The sequence below is a fragment of the Myxine glutinosa genome, chromosome 14, assembly GCF_964187855.1.
Source record: "Myxine glutinosa chromosome 14, kmMyxGlut1.1, whole genome shotgun sequence".
Lineage (NCBI taxonomy): Eukaryota > Metazoa > Chordata > Myxini > Myxiniformes > Myxinidae > Myxine > Myxine glutinosa.
Window position 1 is genome coordinate 73,120,640 of NC_136274.1, and position 21,253 is coordinate 73,141,892.

General features: G+C 40.7%; 1 protein-coding gene across 1 annotated transcript in view; it reads right to left on the bottom strand.

The window, feature by feature from the left end:
* LOC137415355 (integrin alpha-M) overlaps positions 1 to 21,253 on the bottom strand; it is a 393,088-nt gene that overhangs the window by 127,578 nt on the left and 244,257 nt on the right. The gene's annotated exons all lie outside the window — the stretch shown is intronic.

Here is a 21,253-nt window from a genome sequence, read left to right on the forward strand (position 1 = left end):
TCTAATGGGTTCTCAAGTGTAATTCACATGCGTTCTAAAGGGTAATCTAAAAGGTTCTAAAGGAATTCTCATGGGTTCTAAAGGTTATCTAGTGGGTTATAAAGGGTAATTCTAATGGGTTCTAAAGGGTAATCTAAAGGGTTATAAAGGGTAATTCGAATTGGTTATAAAGGGTAATCCATTGGGTTCTTACGGTTAACCTAAAGGGTTCTAAAGGGTAATCTCAAGGATTCTAAAGGGTAATTCTAAATGGTTCTCAAGTGTAATTCGAGAAAGTTACAAAGGGTAATCTAAAAGGTTCCAAAGGGTAATTCTAGAGAGTTCTAAAGGGTCATATAAATGGTTCTCAAGTGTAATTCAAGAGAGTTCTGAAGGGTAATCGAAAGGGTTCTAAGGGGTCATTCTAATGGGTTCTAAAGGGCAATCTAACGGGTTCTAAAGGATAATTATAATGGGTTATAAAGGGTAATCTAAAGGGTAATCAAAAGGGTTCTAATGGGTAATGTGTTCCAAAGGGTATTCCCAAGGGTTCCAAAGGGCAATTATAAAGGGTTCTAAAGTATAATTATAAAGGTTAATTCTCGATGCTTCTAAAAGGTTCTAAAGGGTAATTCTAAAGGGTTTCGTTCGTTTCTGGGCTTTGTCCATTTCATATTCAAAATGCCAAACTGAACAGCTTCCTTCGGACACAGGTGCAATACTACAACAACAACAACAACAACAACAACAACATGCATTTTAAGGCCATTTTCCCTGCTAGAGCGGGGGTTAGCCTTGCGGTCCCCATGACAATCTTCTCCATCTAGCCCTATTTTCTGCATCTCTCCTTGTTAACCCCCTTGCCCGCATTTCTTCTTCCACCATCTTTGGCCAAGTCTTTCTCGGTCTTCCCAGTCCTCTACTTCCTTCTACATTCATTTCCATCACTCTTCTCAACCAGTCACTTTCATCCTTCCTCAACACCTGACCAAACCACCTCAACCTGTTCCTCTTCACAACATCAATCACAGGCTCTATTCCCATCATTTTTTCGCAATTCATCATTTGTCTTCCTCTCTCTCAACAATACTCCGCACATCCATCGAACCATTCGCATTTCCACCCTTTCCAACCTTCGTTGCTGCTCTACGTTCATTACCCATGTCTCGCTCCCATAAATCATAACACTTCTCACACATGCAGCATACACCTTTCCCTTCAGCTTCAACGACACTCCCCTCCTCATCAGCACGCCACTCAGTTCCCGAAACTTCTTCCATGCAAATCTCACTCGAGCAACCGTTGCCGAGTCTGATCCACCTTCTCCATTCAGCATGTCTCCGAGGTAGCAAAATGTTTTCACACCTTCCAGCTTCACGCCGTCTCCAAGATCCAACTCAACATTTCCTCCATCTGCAGCTCCCTCTGTGCACACCTTACATTTGAATGTAGCTGCCACACTGGTTAATGACCCTCTCAGACCACTACATTTTTGATGAACCTACTCAGCACACATTGCACATTGAATGGAGTTCACTCCGACACCCTTCCTGCACACAGCACAGGGCCACTTCCCAGTTCTTTCCACCTCACCACATGCTTTACCACTTGCCATCACCTTCGTCTTTCCGATATTCACCTTCAGACCATTTGTCTCCATACATTCCTTCCACTTGTTCATCTTTTCCTTCAGTCCATCCATACTTTCCGCAATCAACACCAGATCATCTGCATACAACAACTCCCACGGTAAACCCTCCTTTACGTTCTGAGCCAGCACCTCCATCACAGCTACAAATAGTAGTGGACTTAGTACCGACCCCTGATGCACTCCCACCTTCATCTCAAACTCACCACTGTTCCCGTCCTTCGTCCTTACAGCTGTGCGCGCGCTTTTGTACATTGCCACCACTACTCTAATAAACCATTCCTCCACTCCTAACTTCCTCATTGCCCATGTCAATACTTTGCGTGGAACCTGTGGAAGTGTAACTCAGTGTAACTTATTAATTGGCACTGGTAACTCATTGATTAAATCTGGTAACGAAGCAGAATGTGCACGAACATGGTAATCTCTTGAAACACCTGGTCACAGCCCCAGGCTGGAGCACCCCCCTATTGTTTGGTGAATGAAACTCACAGCAGGAGGGGGGCTAGCTGGTGCCAGGGAGGCGACCATTAACGTCAGCGGAGAAGGGATTACGATTTCAGCGGACAGAGGATTAACTGAAGTGTGCCGATATAAACAGAAGGGACTTTGAGCAAAAGGAGAACTTGCCACGATAACTCCTGCTCGACGGAGCGAACGAGCGCCCATCATCAGAACCTCTGCCCGACGGGAATGGCGGAGGAACATCAGCCGAACGAGAAGGACATTGGAAAAGAGTTAACCTGATCCATTATATTATGCGGTATTATTTGGTAAATGGAATGAAGTGAATAACCAATTAATAAACCAGACCTTTTGTAAACCTGTGTCCGGTCATTGGAGTCCTGTGAGTCTCTCAGCTACAAATTCTTCTACAATTTGGAGGCACCGCTGACATCAACTGGACACAAACAAGTCTTTAAAAGGTAAGTGTGTCTTGTTTTTGGTCCAGTATGATTTACGAACTTGGGAATAGTTATGTGTATATACATGAAGGATTTGGTGTGTGGGACTTGTGATTGTCCATAGGTAAAATCAGGATGGAACGTTTTAAATGATTCTAATTATTCGTGGGCTTGCGAGTATATGTACAGTATACGCTGGGTATTAAAAGCCTTACTCTGGTCTGCAGGCAAGTCGGCTCATGAAGTGCACCATGAAGCGATTTGTTTGTCGGTTCGGTAAGGTCCGTACACGTGTACAATCGTGTACACCCGTTTTAAATAAATAATTTTTTTCAGTTTTCCCGCCATGCCTAAACCTCGTTCGATCAACAAATAAATTCATGACAGACAACCCCCCCCTCATGCCGGTCCAGAATTATGATGAAAGATGGCGATTGGATAAAAATTGCATCAAATTTTGTCCAGGTCCATCACTAAGCCTTTGAGACATGCTTCACGGTTGAATAAAAAACCACCGTTTAGAGGCCATTTTTCCCCGCAAAGCGAGGGTTGGCCTTTTCAGGGACCGTGGTAGGTGTTGGTTTTTGATCCCCTTTTTGAAGCAATGTTTTGCGACCGGATGCCCTTCCTGACGCCAGCCCTTTTTGCCGCCTTCAACGACAAACAGGGAAGTTTCACGGTTGAATGAAAGACAATAATTAAGTGCTTTTGTGGGAAAGCAATGGCAGACCACCCAATGTCACCACTTTCATGAGCTCAGAGAAATAATAATTCCAAATTCCACTCTGATGGCTCAATGGAAATCGGCAGAAGAATGAAAATCAACAGACAATGGAACAGCTAGCGACGAGTGTTTGTGAGTAACAACCACTCTCTGGTCGAGGCTCATAGAAAAATTGATACTTATTGATTTGGCACGCTTACAATAGATATTAATGGCGAGGGTTGTGGTTGATTCGATTTTGCGAAATGAATATCCTTTGACCAAGTTAAATGGTAAAATAATGAAAATATATATAATTATTTACTCTTTGAAACTGGGTATAGTATAGAACTCTGGGTATAGTTCTCAAGTCACTCTGGATTGTGACTTGAAGAATGAATTGGAGTTGTAATGTAATGTAAGGATGCAAGGTAAAATTGAGTGATGGAATTATTGGGATTGCTATTAAATGAGAATTTTAATAGGATTTTAATGGGATTGTAATGGGATTTTAATGGGATAAATATAAAAGATATTTGTTTTTGTCAAGAAAAAAGTAACCATTAGCTGAGGAGTCACAGAGGCCAAACTTTAACCTTTGACAGCAGAGAAATTGTGTTCTGACAGCAAAAGACTTCCAAATAATATTTATGGCTGGATTGCTTCAAGAGAAATGACATACTATTTATTTTAATATAAAATTGCTATGAGATGAAATTATATTTTCGGTGTTGGTGTGACAGTAATTACCTAGAAAAATATATCTGAAGACTTACGGACATAATTTAGGCAAAATATGGCAGAATAGTTGTTGATAGTTTAGGCACATATCAGAATGCTTGTTGATTTAAAATTTCAAAGTCAAATTTTTACACCTTCAAGTACTGATGAAATCTCCATTTTTCACATGTAGTTTTGTGGAAAAACGGATGAAGGTGAATAATTTAGAATTATTAGAAAAATTTTGATGGGTCTAACTGTGGAAAGTGTTATTAAATCATAGGTAGAGGTAACAAGGAAACTAGGTGTTACTAGGAAACGAAAGTATTCAGGTGTTACCAGGAAATAAAAGTAGACAGACAAGCAAAATGAGTATAAAGACGTTGACCAACCAAGATGTTGCATATCTTTGTTGATGTTCTGACGTTGTTTATTTCAATTATGGTCGGAATTATTGGGATTGCTATTAAATGAGAATTTTAATAGGATTTTAATGGGATTGTAATGGGATTTTAATGGGATAAATATAAAAGATATTTGTTTTTGTCAAGAAAAAAGTAACCATTAGCTGAGGAGTCACAGAGGCCAAACTTTAACCTTTGACAGCAGAGAAATTGTGTTCTGACAGCAAAAGACTTCCAAATAATATTTATGGCTGGATTGCTTCAAGAGAAATGACATACTATTTATTTTAATATAAAATTGCTATGAGATGAAATTATATTTTCGGTGTTGGTGTGACAGTAATTACCTAGAAAAATATATCTGAAGACTTACGGACATAATTTAGGCAAAATATGGCAGAATAGTTGTTGATAGTTTAGGCACATATCAGAATGCTTGTTGATTTAAAATTTCAAAGTCAAATTTTTACACCTTCAAGTACTGATGAAATCTCCATTTTTCACATGTAGTTTTGTGGAAAAACGGATGAAGGTGAATAATTTAGGATTATTAGAAAAATTTTGATGGGTCTAACTGTGGAAAGTGTTATTAAATCATAGGTAGAGGTAACAAGGAAACTAGGTGTTACTAGGAAACGAAAGTATTCAGGTGTTACCAGGAAATAAAAGTAGACAGACAAGCAAAATGAGTATAAAGACGTTGACCAACCAAGATGTTGCATATCTTTGTTTGATGTTCTGACGTTGTTTATTTCAATTATGGTCGGAATTATTGGGATTGCTATTAAATGAGAATTTTAATAGGATTTTAATGGGATTTTAATAGGATTTTAATGGGATTTAATGGGATTTTAATGGGATAAATTGGGAACATTCAAATGTTGGGTTGTGCTAACGTTTCCACAACGTCGCTACAACGTTTCACTTTCGTTGTTGCAACGTTTTGCTCCAACGTTTTGGGAACATTCAAATGTTGTGTTTTGCTGACGTTTCCACAACGTCGCTACAACGTTTCACTTTCGTTGTTGGAACGTTTTGCTCCAACGTTTTGGGAACATTCAAATGTTGTGTTTTGCTGACGTTTCCACAACGTCGCTACAACGTTTCACTTTCGTTGTTGCAACGTTTTGCTCCAACGTTTTGGGAACATTCAAATGTTGTGTTTTGCTGACGTTTCCACAACGTCGCTACAACGTTTCACTTTCGTTGTTGCAACGTTTTGCTCCAACGTTTTGGGAACATTCAAATGTTGGGTTGTGCTAACGTTTCCACAACGTCGCTACAACGTTTCACTTTCGTTGTTGCAACGTTTTGCTCCAACGTTTTGGGAACATTCAAATGTTGTGTTTTGCTGACGTTTCCACAACGTTGCTACAACGTTTCACTTTCGTTGTTGCAACGTTTTGCTCCAACGTTTTGGGAACATTCAAATGTTGTGTTTTGCTGACGTTTCCACAACGTCGCTACAACGTTTCACTTTCGTTGTTGCAACGTTTTGCTCCAACGTTTTGGGAACATTCAAATGTTGTGTTTTGCTGACGTTTCCACAACGTCGCTACAACGTTTCACTTTCGTTGTTGCAACGTTTTGCTCCAACGTTTTGGGGACACTCAAATGTTAAGTAAATCGGATAAGAATTCACGAGTTATTTAATTATTAGCGATTAAGGAAGTACTTATTTAATTAATTACATTTCGTATTAAATTACAGTAATTACATTACAGTAATTACCTGAGGTAATTACAGTAATTACAGTTCCGGTAATTACAGTAATTACAGTAATCATTACAGTAATTGCAGTAATCTTATTACAGTAATTACATTACATTAACTCAGGCACCTTTTGAGTAAGGAAGCTGATATTTGGACATGACACTGACCGAGTGATGTGGCTGTCAAGGAAACTTTTGATTTATTGATTAATCATTTAATAAATTAACTCGTTGATTTATAAATGACTTATTTAATTAAAAGTCCTCAGAGATACATCTTCGGATGAGATACTTGCAGATTGGTTATGCTATGAGCCAATTGATTAAGGAAAATATTTTGTGATGGCCATATTGGCAATTTCGTGGCCATATTCGTGGCAACTCAGTTAGTGCCACTGCACCTTTAAAATGCATCCCTGCGTTCATTTTTCGATCGATTGAGTTGAAATTTTGAACAATCGGATCTGGACTGTCGTTGTTAACGACTCTAGCACGCACTCGTCCAATCAGGATGGAGCGGTATGGTCCCCGGATCATCACTGCCCGCAGTGTTAATTAGTTTTACTTTTTTCTCTTGGTCATATAATTTTGAAGACATGCATGTCATGATAGAGGAAATGTTTGTTCTGTTGAACGGAATAAATGTTGTTTATTTGTGTGGGTGTGTATTTCTTGTGTATTTTGGATATATTTTCACGACTAATTCCAGTTAACATCCTGCAAAATTTGCTCGTTTGCTGGCCGAGTCGAAATTGCGTTGAGTTCCTATGGCATGCGCCATTAAAAGCGCTGTGTAATGGTTGAGCTCCCTTTATTTCGTTTTGGTCATGCGGATGAGCAGACAAAGTGACGAATGCTGCGGCTGGAGCAGTAGAAGCGATGTTTTTTAATGGAAACGATGTAATGAGTAATTAAAAGTGGGAGGGGGCAACACCACGCATACCTCTTTTAAGGTGTGTATAAACCCTGGAATAAACGTGGGAGGGGGCAACACCACGCATACCTCTTTTAAGGTGTGTATAAACCCTGGAATATTTCAGCAATCAATACAATGCTGAAACTATGTAAGTTAAGTTAATGAGTAATTTAATAAGTAATTTAATGAGTAATTTAATGAGTAATTTAATGAGTAATTTAATGAGTAATTTAATGAGTAATTTAATAAGTAATTTAATGAGTAATTTAATGAGTAATTTAATGAGTAATTTAATAAGTAATTTAATGAGTAATTTAATGAGTAATTTAATGAGTAATTTAATGAGTAATTTTAATAAGTAATTTAATGAGTAATTTAATGAGTAATTTAATAAGTAATTTAATAAGTAATTTAATGAGTAATTTAATGAGGAATTTAATGAGGAATAAACGTGGGAGGGGGCAACACCACGCATACCTCTTTTAAGGTGTGTATAAACCCTGGAATAAACGTGGGAGGGGGCAACACCACGCATACCTCTTTTAAGGTGTGTATAAACCCTGGAATATTTCAGCAATCAATACGATGCTGAAATGATGTGATTACTGTGTAAGATGGTCGACCTTGGGTTTGTTTGGGTTTGTTGTTTATTTTTGTGGGTGTGTATTTTTTGTGTATTTTGGATATATTTTCACGACTAATTCCAGTTAACATCCTGCAAAATTTGCGCGTTTTCTGGCCGAGTCGAAATTGCGTTGAGGTCCTATGGCATGCGCCATTAAAAGCGCTGTGTAATGGTTGAGCTCCCTTTATTTCGTTTTGGTCATGCGGATGAGCAGACAAAATGACGAATGCTGCGGCTGGAGCAGTGGAAGCGATTTTTGAATTGTTCAATGATTATTCGATATTGTTATGACTTATTGTCAATAGGTATACTAAGTGGCCATGAGGTAGCCTGTTGCTATGTACAGTTTTATTCTATTGTTGATTATACCACATAGCTGTGGTGATAAAGGAAATGTTCGTTTTAAATAGATGATTATGATATGACCATGACTATAAAATCATGATGATTATTATAATTGATATCATAGGGTTCAAATGCAGAATGATTGCATGAACTTGGGAAAGAACTTTCAAGCCCTATGGGATAAATTGGGTGTTACAAGTGATGGAGTTTCAAAATTTAGCATGATTGAAGGAATTTTAAAGTCTTATTTCAGGAGTTTTACGAAATTTAAATTGCCAAGAGATTTTGGGTACTATTAAAGGAAAAAATGATGAGATTTTTTTTCCAATGAACTTTAATATCTGCCATCCATTTTGGCTGTCTCACGAATAAAGGATGAGTTGCCTTTAGTGGCTGCAAAGAAAATTTGTGGAGACCAGGCAAAATGGGGAAATATGTCAGATATGACCCTAGGACAGGACGGTGATTCATCAATTGACATGAGGTACGAACCAGAGGTGACGACCGATGAGAGTCGATCTCAGTCAATGGATGGACCTGTCCTGACATCATTGGGGAAAGGGCTTATGCAAGGAGTCATTCAAAATGATTAATTTGATTTATTGATGAATATTGATGAATTAATTGAAATTGAATAAATTTAACTGAATAAATTGAACTGAATAAATTGAATTGAATATATTGATTGTTTGATTGATGAAAATGCGGTCTCAAGAAAGAAGCTTTGATATCTTTGCGAGATATTATCAATGTGGAGACAACCTGGGAAAATTGAGCAAGGTGGTGAGTTTATATACAGATATATATGTGCGGTTACCATTGTGTGATTTCCCCGTCAAACAGAGCGGACACCTGAGGATTCACCCATTTCATACTGACCCTCCGGCTCATCTGCAAATACTGATCTGTGAGATTGGATTGTGCAAAAGCCACAGCTGAGGGAGATTCTCTGGAAATCACCGTGTGAACAGGTGGAGAGATCCGTCCTGGAGGTACGAGTGAAGCTTTAGAGGAACCTGGAACAAGCTACAACACATCCAACGCTACTTTGATAAAAGGCAGAATGGGAAATGGAGCCTGCAAGAATACACAAGGACAACCAGAAATTCCACAAAAAGGTACTTGTACACATCATATGTACGACCATTATGGTGCCGAAGCTATAAGGCAGGTCGAGAATTGGTATTTGTCGACAAAGGGACATGATGAGGAGTTTCCAAGAGATGGTACATTTGAGCGAAGTCGATTGGAAAGATTGGAACAAAGATTGAAAGCCAGGAAGAGACAGAATCTAACGGTAGACTGGCTTGCATTCCATCTTTGGGATGGTGAATCCAGACAACGGGAACAGCAAGAACGGATAACGGATCTAGAACTTAAAATAAAAAGGATACAGGATACAGTGGAGGAGACAAATGCACAACTGCCCTCGAAATTAGGAATGAAAGTGACAGTTGTCCCATCTGATTTCCAGTTGTCTCCCCAAAAAGGACGGTACAGAGAATTTTTTCGTGTTTCAGGAGATAACGAGAGATTGCAGTGGCAACTCAGGGAGGTAGAGATGCAGCCCAGCAATACAAGTGCACAGGTGCACAGATCAGATAACGACAGAAACCGGTGTTTCAAGTGTGGACGGATGGGACATTGGAAAAGAGGATGTCCGTATACCAAAAGGAAGACAAGTTAATAGGGTAAACCAAGATCAAGGGTACCAGTGCTGACCGATACCTCAGACAATGATTAGGCCTTCATTGCGACAAATCCCAAATGACGATTGGCCTCAACAAATTAGATTACTGGACAAACATGAATAACTGTCGATGATTCTTGGGTCTGAAAAGTTTTCGGAGCAAGAATTATTCATTTTTTCTTTTGCTTGTAAGCAAATTAGTAATTAATTGATCAAATGCCGAAATTGGATCTTTTATGTTGGGCACACAATTTTAAATTTACAAAGTTGGAACAATTGCTTTGCAAATTTTTGAAACCAAGTGACAAGAGTCACATGATGATCAGGTGGGAATTTCGGACTAGTGTTCCGCATGATTGATAGGTCAGTGGTCGACTGACATGCAAATGGGTGTGTAGTCAAATTTGGATAAATTATGGTGGGAACTGAAAGGGTAATTTCAATGTGACATCATAGGGGTTTTCTAAAAAATAAACTTTTTGGTCCATTTGCGTATTAGCATTTATAAAATTGAAGGACAAATTTTATGAAAATGAAATAAAACTGACACCCAACCTGATCTGTAAATAATGGTTCCAACGCAAACAAATATGCATAATGCATGCGTGTGTGTGTGTTTTGTGTATCAATGTTTGTGTTTGTTGTTTTTGTTTTTGTGTATCAATCTTACAAGATTGTTGACACCGACAGTGTGCCTTGTCTGAAAATAGATAGTTCCATGTGGATGGGATCGCATATCGAGAGAATTAGTAAAATAAAATAGAAATATAATTTGATTATGAACATTATCCTTTTTGTCAAGGGAGATGGAATATAAAAATTTGATTTGCTGAGTTATGAGCAGCCATTCATTGATAGTAAATTCATTGATAGTAAAAATTGGGAGTAATCTTGAGATTCCATTTTGATAGAATTTATATGAGAATCAAAGCTATTTATGGATATGAGCTTCATGGAAATGTGGGAGTACAAAATTGGCCAAATTTGGGAGAGGTCTTGCACTGACTTCCCAGAGTGCTCTGCTCACGGATTTTATATATATAAACTTGAATTTTATCAGCATATAAATTGTGCTGCATGTATGGTTGTGTATTAGGCATAGATGATATGGGAAAATAGTAAAGAATATCTTGCTGGTTGGAACTATTGTGAGTTTTAAAACGGAATGCATTGTGAATCTTAAACCAAGGGGCAGACATGAACGCGCTGTTACGTTATTTATACTCAGAACGCGATGTCACGTGTACCTGCAACATATTTGTTAAACTCGCACACCTATATTGGCATACTGGTGTCAGTAGTACTCACTGGGTGCATAGAAATGGATGAGCAACAGTTAAGGGGGTTTAAAATAAAAACACTTACTTGGATATTTTCTACAAAAGTATGGGTTTCAATAAGTGGTAGCTGCACACATGGGATTCATCAAATTAAGTTTTGGAGTTCAAACAAAGTCACTGGTTAACAGATGGGAATGGATAGTAAATAAATTCTTCGATGCTGGGTAAATGAAGTGAGATATTACAAAGACTTATGAGAGCTATTGTTCTTCCTTGCAGCAGTGGGAGAAAATTTAGATCCAACATAATGAATCTATAAATGAATGTGATAGGGATAATATCCTCAATTTGTACTAATTATTTGATTGTGGGTAAAGGAATTAATTTATCGTAGTGGATTGTTAACAAGCAGCCTGAAATGTCCTGAGAGTGTGCATCCATGTAATCAGAAATCCCAGATTTGTTTCTTACAAACAACATTTTGGTAGAGATCTTATGTGGACGAATACTTGCTTGGTAGATAAAAACGGTACTGCATGTTGGCAGCCACTTCGGTGGCCATTTAGGTCGAACAGATAGGGAGAAACTGTAATTGAATATGTAATTTACAGATGAGTATTTGGGAAGTAAAAAGGGAATTTATTGATTTGGGAGACTTTTTCGAAGGTTTATTAAAGTGTTGCAATATGACATTTGGCAAGGAAAATTATTGGATGGGAAAATTAGATCTGTTTATAAAATGAGTTTGTTGACCCATTGAAGTTAATTCTTTGAATTGTTGTTTAATTAGCATTTTGAGTTCAAATTGGAAATAGTGTGGTAGAGCTTTGGTTAAAACCTGTGGTTGCAGTGTTTTGGAACAAATTGATAAACCATAGGAGGTTGATAAGAATAAAAAAAAATATGGACCCAAAATAGAAAGTTGGATTCATGCCCCTTATTGCAAACAAGCACATGGGGCTAAGGTGGACGATCCCACAGAAAATAAGGCTGCACCTAGCAGCCCAGCAGAACATTCAGTGGCAGATAAATGATAGTCGTTATTTACAGTCATTTGAATTACATTTTAACACCCCTTGCATTGATAAACATTACATTTTCAACATGTGATATTCCTACTTGGGATAGTGACATTTATTTGCCTACATGACATACAATTACCTGCTGATATTAATACAACATGAGTGGGAAAAAATGTATCACAACTACACTCATGATCAGGGGATTGAGTTCAACCCCGGGAGATAGGGGGATCAGGGTAAGACAAATAATCTGATTTATGTTACATATTAAGGGATTTTCTTTATTTACCTTTTAGGAAGCTTGTTAGTTTGGTATATAATGTTGAATGTCATCGACATATAACTATGTCATAGGTATGAATATATACAAGGAGTAGCAGACTTGTTTGTTGGTTTAGTAGTTATATTGGCAATTGTTTTAGTGGTGGCTTGCTTGAAAGCCTCAGTGACGGTGTGTTTGAATAAGGTAACCAACAACACGATGATAACGCATGAAGTGACAAATGAGGAAAGAAATGTGGAACCAGAAAAGGAAGACTTTTATGGCGACATAAACAGTAGAATTAAGATAATGGCATAACGACAATGTTATGAGTTGTGTCAATCACAATATCAGTGAACTCATATCACCACGAGTGACACACTGTTAGGGAAAAAAGGGGAAAAGAAAAAGTGGAGAGGAATTATGGTAATAATACATTATGCTTAATTTGTTGGTTTGGGAAAATTGTTGTTGGGAATTAGATATTCCCGTTTGTGATTGTAATCATATACAATTTATTTTCTTAGAGTAGTGCTAAAATACCTGCATGAGTTAATTTTTGAACTATATTAACCTGAAAGCAATTGTGGATGCTATTCTTAGTTTAGTAGTGAAATACATACCTGATTGAATATTATTTGTGTGACGCATATAAATGAATATAACTTTCTGAATGTTGTAAGGGAAAACAACAAATTGTTGAATGTGAAACTGTCGGAAGATATACATGATTATGCTGATTTCATGGTAAGATGTACCCTATCTGATCCAGTGTGTGCGGAAAGCAGATTCAGATGTGACTGAGCATAAGGATAAGACGAGATCACATTTTGGAGGGATTGCTAACGGAATTGGGAAGAAGTTCGAGAAAGAAAATTTGTGGCTAAAAAATGAAGTTAATCGTGGCATACACCCTCTTTCTCAAAGAATGATGAAGACATTCTCCCGTGTAACTTGGAGATGAATGCTTACCTTCACCAAGGAAATTTATGTGACCATTTGCCTGGATCACACTGCAACATATGAAAGAAAGGCGATCACTTACTCTTGTTCGAAGGCTTCGAACATTCACCACATCAGAAGTTGCAGGACAACGACATTTTACCTGCAACCTCTGTGAAATGCGGGGACATATGTTATTACTTCACCAACGTCCGGGGAACCAGCATGGAGCTGCAAAAAACGGCTGTGCCCTTGTCACAACAGCTGTGCACGATTCTGCTGGTTGCTCCTGGTAAGGACCATGAATGACCTGAACACCATGGTCCCAACATCAGTGTGGATGCATCCGGCATCCCTGTTCCACATCTTGCTGGCCAATCAACGTCACACCAATACTTGCTGCCCACTCACAATGAGGGAGGAGGCAAGTCGACTACAACTGGGTGAAGGCCTTGTTCAGGAATTACTATGGTTTACAGCAAAAAGTGGCAAGAATGCTACAAGGAGAGCAGGGTCAGTCTATGACTCCGAAATGTTACCACAACAGCGAAATCCTACACGAAGTAGTGCAGGAGCTATGAAGACATTAGGAGAAAATGTTTCATACCAGGATTCAAACACAAGTGATCAGCCCTTCCTTTCAAACAAAGTCAACATTTGTGTGGAGGCAAACGTTTTTTGCCAGATGGTGCAGATGCTTTATAAAACTTGAAAATGAAGTGAAATTGTTGTATCTTGGTGATGGTGAAGTGTTGTTTTGAAAATATATTTGTGATGCAAATGCAATAGATTGAACGATATGGAAGGAGTAAATGACCAACGAAATGTTTTGTGATTCTTGCAGGATGACGGTGTATGCCCAAGGGAATTTGATTACCAAAGTGATTGATTATTATTTACTTATACTTGTAATGATGTTTACTTGTAGTGATTGATTGTTTACTTATATTGATGTTTAGATTAATGGTTAATATAAACAAAAACAAAAAGATGAGGGAATTGTGGAAGTGTAACTCAGTGTAACTTATTAATTGGCACTGGTAACTCATTGATTAAATCTGGTAACGAAGCAGAATGTGCACGAACATGGTAATCTCTTGAAACACCTGGTCACAGCCCCAGGCTGGAGCACCCCCCTATTGTTTGGTGAATGGAACTCACAGCAGGAGGGGGGCTAGCTGGTGCCAGGGAGGCGACCAGTAACGTCAGCGGAGAAGGGATTACAATTTCAGCGGACAGAGGATTAACTGAAGTGTGCCGATATAAACAGAAGGGACTTTGAGCAAAAGGAGAACTTGCCACGATAACTCCTGCTCGACGGAGCGAACGAGCGCCCATCATCAGAACCTCTGCCCGACGGGAATGGCGGAGGAACATCAGCCGAACGAGAAGGACATTGGAAAAGAGTTAACCTGATCCATTATATTATGCGGTATTATTTGGTAAATGGAATGAAGTGAATAACCAGTTAATAAACCAGACCTTTTGTAAACCTGTGTCCGGTCATTGGAGTCCTGTGAGTCTCTCAGCTACAAATTCTTCTACAAACCCTATCGAATGCTTTCTCCAGATCAACAAACCCAAGAAACAACTTCTTCCTCTTCTCCATGTACTTCTCCTGCAACTACCTCACAATAAAAAGCGCGTCTGTCGTTCCTCGTCCTGGCATAAATCCAAACTGCATTTCGTCGATCTTCACTTTCTTCCTTATCCTCCTCTCCAACACCCTTTCCAATACCTTCATTCCATGCTCCAATAACTTTATCGCTCGGTACGAGCCACACTCTCGAGGGTCACCTTTCCCCTTGTATAGAGGGACGAGGGTACTCAGTTCCCAATCCACTGGAATGCGGCCTTCTTTCACCGCCAGATTACAGATCTCTGTCATTCTCTTCACACCCCAACTTGCCGCTCCCTTCAACATATCTCGCACAACTCCCGTCGGCCCTCCCGCTTTTCTACTCTTCATTGCTTTTATCGCTTCCTCAACTTCCTTCTCAGTTATCTTCTCTGCCGGTCCGAAAACTGGGTTACTCTCTATGTTGCCATCCCATTCATTCTCTGTATTCAACAGCATTTCCATATATCTTTTCCATCTTCCTTTAATTCCATCTGGGTCCACAACGATTTGTCCCACTTCATCCTTCAAGCAACTCACCCCCATCACATCACACCTCTCTTTCGCTATGTGCTTTGCAATCCTGAATAGTGCTTTCTGACCCTCTTCCGAATCCAAGCGTTCTCCGAACATTTTCCTACATGCCTCCTGCGCCTTTGCTACCTCTTTCTTTGCAGCCTTCTTGGCTGCCTTATAACTTTCATGCTCTGCTGTTTCTGCTCCCGTACCCTTCGCCTTCTGCCACTCCTTGAACTTCTTCCTCTTCTCGTCAAGCCTCTTTCCAACTTCATCATCCCACCACCATGTTTCCGAGTGCCTCGGTGGTCCTTTTGTCCATCCACATACCTCACCAACGGCTCCCAACAGACTAGCTTTCATTGACATCCAACCACTTTCAAGCTCAACCACATCATCCTCTACCCTACTCAGCCTCTCTTTTAATGCCTCCCTTACTGTCACCTCTTTCAACCTCCACACCTTCATTCTCGGTTGGTACTTCACCCGCCGAGCTCTCCTCGCACCTTTCACCCTTATGTCGCAGACAACCAAGTGGTGCTGTGAAACAGCCTCCTCCCCCGGGATCACCTTTGTGTCCCGGAGGTGCCCTCTATCTCGCCTGCGCACCATCAGGTAGTCAACGTTTGTCGTCGACCCACCTGACGTGTATGTAACAAGCTTATTATCCCCTTTCTGGGACTGAGTATTACAAATCAACAAATCAACTCCATCAGCAAACTCCAAAATCCTTTCACCTTCTCCAACCTTCTCCAATCCAAAACCAATAATTTTAATGCCAACATCTGTAGGTATAGTCACGTGAAAAAGTAAGTACACCCCATGTAAAGTTTTGACTTTTTCAACATATTTCAACATACAGCTATTTGATCTTCATTTCAACAATATTGATAGATAAAGGTGATATAATATAACAAATATCATGAAACATTTACATTTTGTAGTCCATTGTATAATTTAAATAAACATAAATGCAAATTTCGCATGTGGAAAAAGTAAGTACACCCTTGGCTCGAATAGGTGGTATTGCCCCCTTTGGCAGAAACAACCTCAAGTAGGCGTTTCTTATAACTGTCTACCAGTCTCTGACATCGACTGGGAGAAATTTTTGCCCACTCCTTCATGCAGAATTCTTTCAGCTATGCGATGTTTGAGGGGTTTCTTGCATGCACAGCTCGTTTCAAATCCCCCCACAACATCTCGATGGGATTTAGATCCGGGCTTTGACTTGGCCATTCCAGAACCCTCCATTTCTTTCTTTTCAGCCATTCCTTGGTGGATTTACTGGTATGTTTAGGGTCATTGTCATGTTGCAAGGCCCACCTTTGGTTGAGCTTCAACTTTGCTACAGATGGCCTCACATTATCCTCAAGCACCCTCTTGTACAATGAAGAATTCATAGTGGATTATTTGATGGTGAGCTGCCCAGGCCCTGATGCAGCAAAGCTGCCCCAAACCATAATATTTCCACCACCATGATTTACAGTTGGTATCAGGTTCTTGTGGTCAAATGCTGTCTTTGGTTTTCGCCAAACATGTCTTCTGGTACTGTGGCCAAATAGCTCTACCTTTGACTCATCTGTCCAGAGCACATTGTTCCAGAAGTGCTGGTCTTTGCCGAGGTGATCATTGGCAAACTTTAGTCTTGCCCTGATGTTCTTTCTGGACAGCAAAGGTTTCCTCATGGCACACCTCCCATGTAGATCAAATTTGTGCAGTCTCTTTCTAATGGTAGTCTCATGCACTTTGACATCAACAGTGGAAAGAGCTACCTGTAGGTCCCGTGATGACATTCTGGGGTTCTTGGAGACTTCTTTCAGCATCTTGCTGTCTGCTCCCGGGCTGAACTTGCTGGGGCGGCCTGGCCTGAACAAGTTCGCAGTTGTTTGGAATCTTCTCCACTTGTAGATGATCTTCCGGACAGTCGAATGATTGATTTCAAATTGTTTGGAGATCTTTTTAAATCCCTTCCCAGACTCGTGGGCATCCATAACCTTCTTTTTGAAGGCCTCAGAGAGCTCTTTTGATCTAGGCATGGTGACGCCGCACACTTCAACAACAAAGAGCAAATCAAACGAAATGTCTGAGGTTTAAATAAGACAGGTTCCTCCAAGATCCTCTCTAACGATGTTCTAATCATTTGCACCTGAGCTGATGCACCTGATTCTGATTTTAGGTATTTGAAGTAGTGATAAATGTAGGGGTGTACTTACTTTTTCCACATGCGAAATTTGCATTTCTGTTTATTTAAATTGTACAATGAACTACAAAATGTAAATGTTTCATGATATTTGTTGGATTATATCACCTTTATCTATCAATATTGTTGAAATGAAGATCAAATATTGTTGCACAATGAAGATGTTGCACAATGTCAACCCCTCGACTCTGATTCTGCAACTGGTCCTGACGGCATCAGCCCACGGGTCCTAAAATCATGTTCTTCTGCTCTTTCACTCCCTCTTTCTGTTCTCTTCACCCTCTCTTTTGCTCAAGGTCATCTGCCATCTGCTTGGAAATCAGCCAACATCACCGGTTTGCACAAAAAAGGTGCAAAAATAGATCCCAGCAACTACAGACCAATCAGCCTTCTCCCAATTATCAGCAAAGTCATGGATTCCATCATTGCTTCAGATATTAAATCTTTCCTCTTCTCCAATGGCTTGATCTCTGATCATCAATTTGGTTTCAGACCTGGTCACTCTACTCTGGACATGCTGCTTCTGCTTTCTCAACAATGGATGGAGGTCCTCAATGCCAAACAGGAAATTAGAGGTCTCCCTTGACATTTCACGTGCCTTCGATACGGTCTGGCACCCTGCTCTGCTCACCAAACTCTCCTCCTTTGGTATCCATGGAAATCTCCACGCATGGCTGGCGGACTTCCTCTCTGGTCGTAGTCAACGTGTGGCCCTGAATGGGTTTCTCTCATCTCCTCTTCGTGTTCAGGCTGGAGTTCCCCAAGGTCGTGTTCTGGGCCCTGTGCTTTTTCTGGTCTTCATCAATGATCTCTCTGACTCTCTTGAAAATCCTCTCTATCTCTTTGCTGACGACTCTACTCTCTGTCGCTCCATTCCTCATCCCTCAGATCGGCAGTCTGCAGCCTCCTCACTCTCTGCAGACCTGGACAAAATCACAGACTGGTCAAACAAGTGGAACATGTCTTTCAATCCTGACAAATCTCACACTCTTACAATGTCTCTCCGAAAGGACCGACTGGACAACCCTCCCATATACTTTCTCAACAATCCTCTCCAAGAAGTTCTGTCGCCCAAGCTTTTGGGTCTCACTATCTGCCATGATCTTTCTTGGGAAAACCACATTTCCAAGCTGGCCTCCAAAGCCAGTCGCCGACTGGGCATCCTCCGTCGTGCGAAGTCCTTCCTTGGCACACCTGAGCTCCTCACCACATACAAGGCTTTCATCCGCAGCTCAATGGAATACTGTTCCCCCCTCTGGGCTGGTGCTCCTGCCTCACACCTTGCTCGGCTTCACGCTGTTGAGGCCAAAGCTTTCAGAATCATTGGAATCTCCTGCGATGTAGTCAACACCGAGGGCCTTTCACTCACTCACCACAGGCAGGTTGGTGGTCTTTCTGTCTTCTACCGACTCCTCTCCAGCCTTGCTCCCCCAGCTCTCTCTGTGCTCTGTCCCCCCAATATTCCTTCAGGTCGCACAAGATCTGCCTGCAACCCTCTTATGGTTAAACTGCCAAAGTCTAGGCTCTCTGCTCACCTTCACTCTTTCATGCCCCTTTTCTCCCGCCTCTGGAACAAACTCCCCCACTCCCTTCAATCCCACTCCTCCCTCCAGGTCTTTAAAACAGCTGTTCACCACCATCTCTTATCTTCCCCCATCGAAAACCTTGATATTTTCTACCCCCGGTAATTCACCCCAGAGTCCTTGCAGTGTTCATATGTTTTATTCCTCTCCCACCTCCCCCCAAGTCCTCCCGATGTCCCTGCTCTCAAATGTTGTGTTTGTGTCCTTCCCCCTCTTCCCCCTCTCTTTTGTGTCCTTCCCCCTCTCTCCCCATCTTGTCTGCCGCTCCCCTTGTTTTTTGTGTTTTGTGTGTCGGTTTGTCTTTTTGTGTGATTAATGTTAGCTCTTTCACGAGCCTCGATATGGTATACAAAAAAAATAAAAAATAAAAAAATAAAAAATAGCTGTATGTTGAAATATGTTGAAAAAGTCAAAACTATACATGGGGTGTACTTACTTTTTCACGTGACTGTATATATATATATTGTTGCAGTTTTGCAATAAAGGCAAACCCCCTATAGTTAATTGCACGACAACATGCAGCCTGCAGTAGTTAGTTATTTCTTATTAAATGTAAAGATTAGCTCCCCTCCTAATGTTTAGTAATCCACACCAATATGAGTTGAGTTAGGCAGGATTTCAAACCTCCATGTGGTTGAGGGAAGACGTTTTCATGTGCAGGAAGGTGTGGCTAAAATAACAGGCCATGTGACCAACAAGCGACCAATGCCAGATAAGCAGCAGGCGACCAATCAGGTCAAGCCTACATCACCAGCAAGCGACCAATGAGGGGTCGCGGACACGTCACCGGCAGGCGATCAATGTTGGGTTATAAAACCTCCCCGAATGATAGAGGGAAGGAGGAATGAAACCTTCCGAGAGGAAGGCAAGGCTGAATGACCGCATGTGACCAACCTCGGCCAAAAGGAGGCCGTGTAACCTACGAGAACATTCCAACCGATAAAGGTCCGTGCCCATCGTCATTCGAGCTCTCTCTCGGCGTTCATATTGAAGCTGGCTGTCCAACGTGCTGGTTCACCCTTCCTGCGCTGAAATTCATCCGAGCTGGATCATCATTCGTGCGGACCTTCAAGCTGCGCATCCTGAACGGCCGTGAGCTGCGCACGGGAACTGCCAGACCAAGTCATCGTCTGCACGTTTCCCGGTACAAAAATAACTGGTGTGCTTCATTCCCTGTGTGTGTGAAGGCGCCTGTTGGGATTAGGTTGGGTAAGGCTTGTTAAGAATGCCGCTCGTCTCTTTTTCTGTGCCTTGTAAATGAAAGGCTGTACATTTTGTTCTTTTCAAACCTGTTCGCAACGTCTTTTCCTTCATTGGCTCAGCATCGTCCGAAACCGAATTCGACGAGTCAATCAGGCCCATCAATCACGGAAGATAACGCCACGACCCACACCGTGCGATCCGCTCGGCACACCATAAGGTGTGGGAACGCGAGGGTTCAATACCCGGACTTTCTGGCCGCATGTCTCGAAGGTATTTTGGGTTTAGTGACCAGCAACCCTTCGGCGTGTGGCTGGGAGACTGGCGATTGAAGTTGCTTCGCAAGCCGTGGACCACAAGTTTAGTCGCGGCCGACGGCCTGTGGATTCGGGGTCTGAGGGGAAACGGGGTCATAAACCCCCCCTTAGTACGTCGACAGACCCGGGATCTGCAACAATATATATATATATATATATATATATATATATATATATATATATATATATATATATATATACATATATATATATATATATATATATATATATATATATATATATATATTATTGGGGTTTTGAGAACCCTGCACTTGTAAATTGTTGTAAATACGTATACCCTTTGTAAATAATTCTCTTTGTAAATACCTCCATTTCGTTGTTAAGATCAAAGGTCGTCCCCTAGTTAGTCCATGAACAACACGTAGCGAACCATATATATATCGTTTTTGGCACCATGATCTCTCAATTGTGAGGCATCACTTGAATAATTAAAGAATTCTAGTATCCAAATCAAGATCATCAAAATCAAATGACGTCGTCCTTGTCACACACCCAACCTGTCCAACACGTTTCGTCTGAATCCGTCCATAACCTTTTGAGATATCCTGCTCACAGACAGACAGATAGACAAACAAACAAGAAAGGCGTCGTGCAGAGCATGATACTTGCAAAATCCACCCCTCCCCCCCCCCCCCCCACACCCCT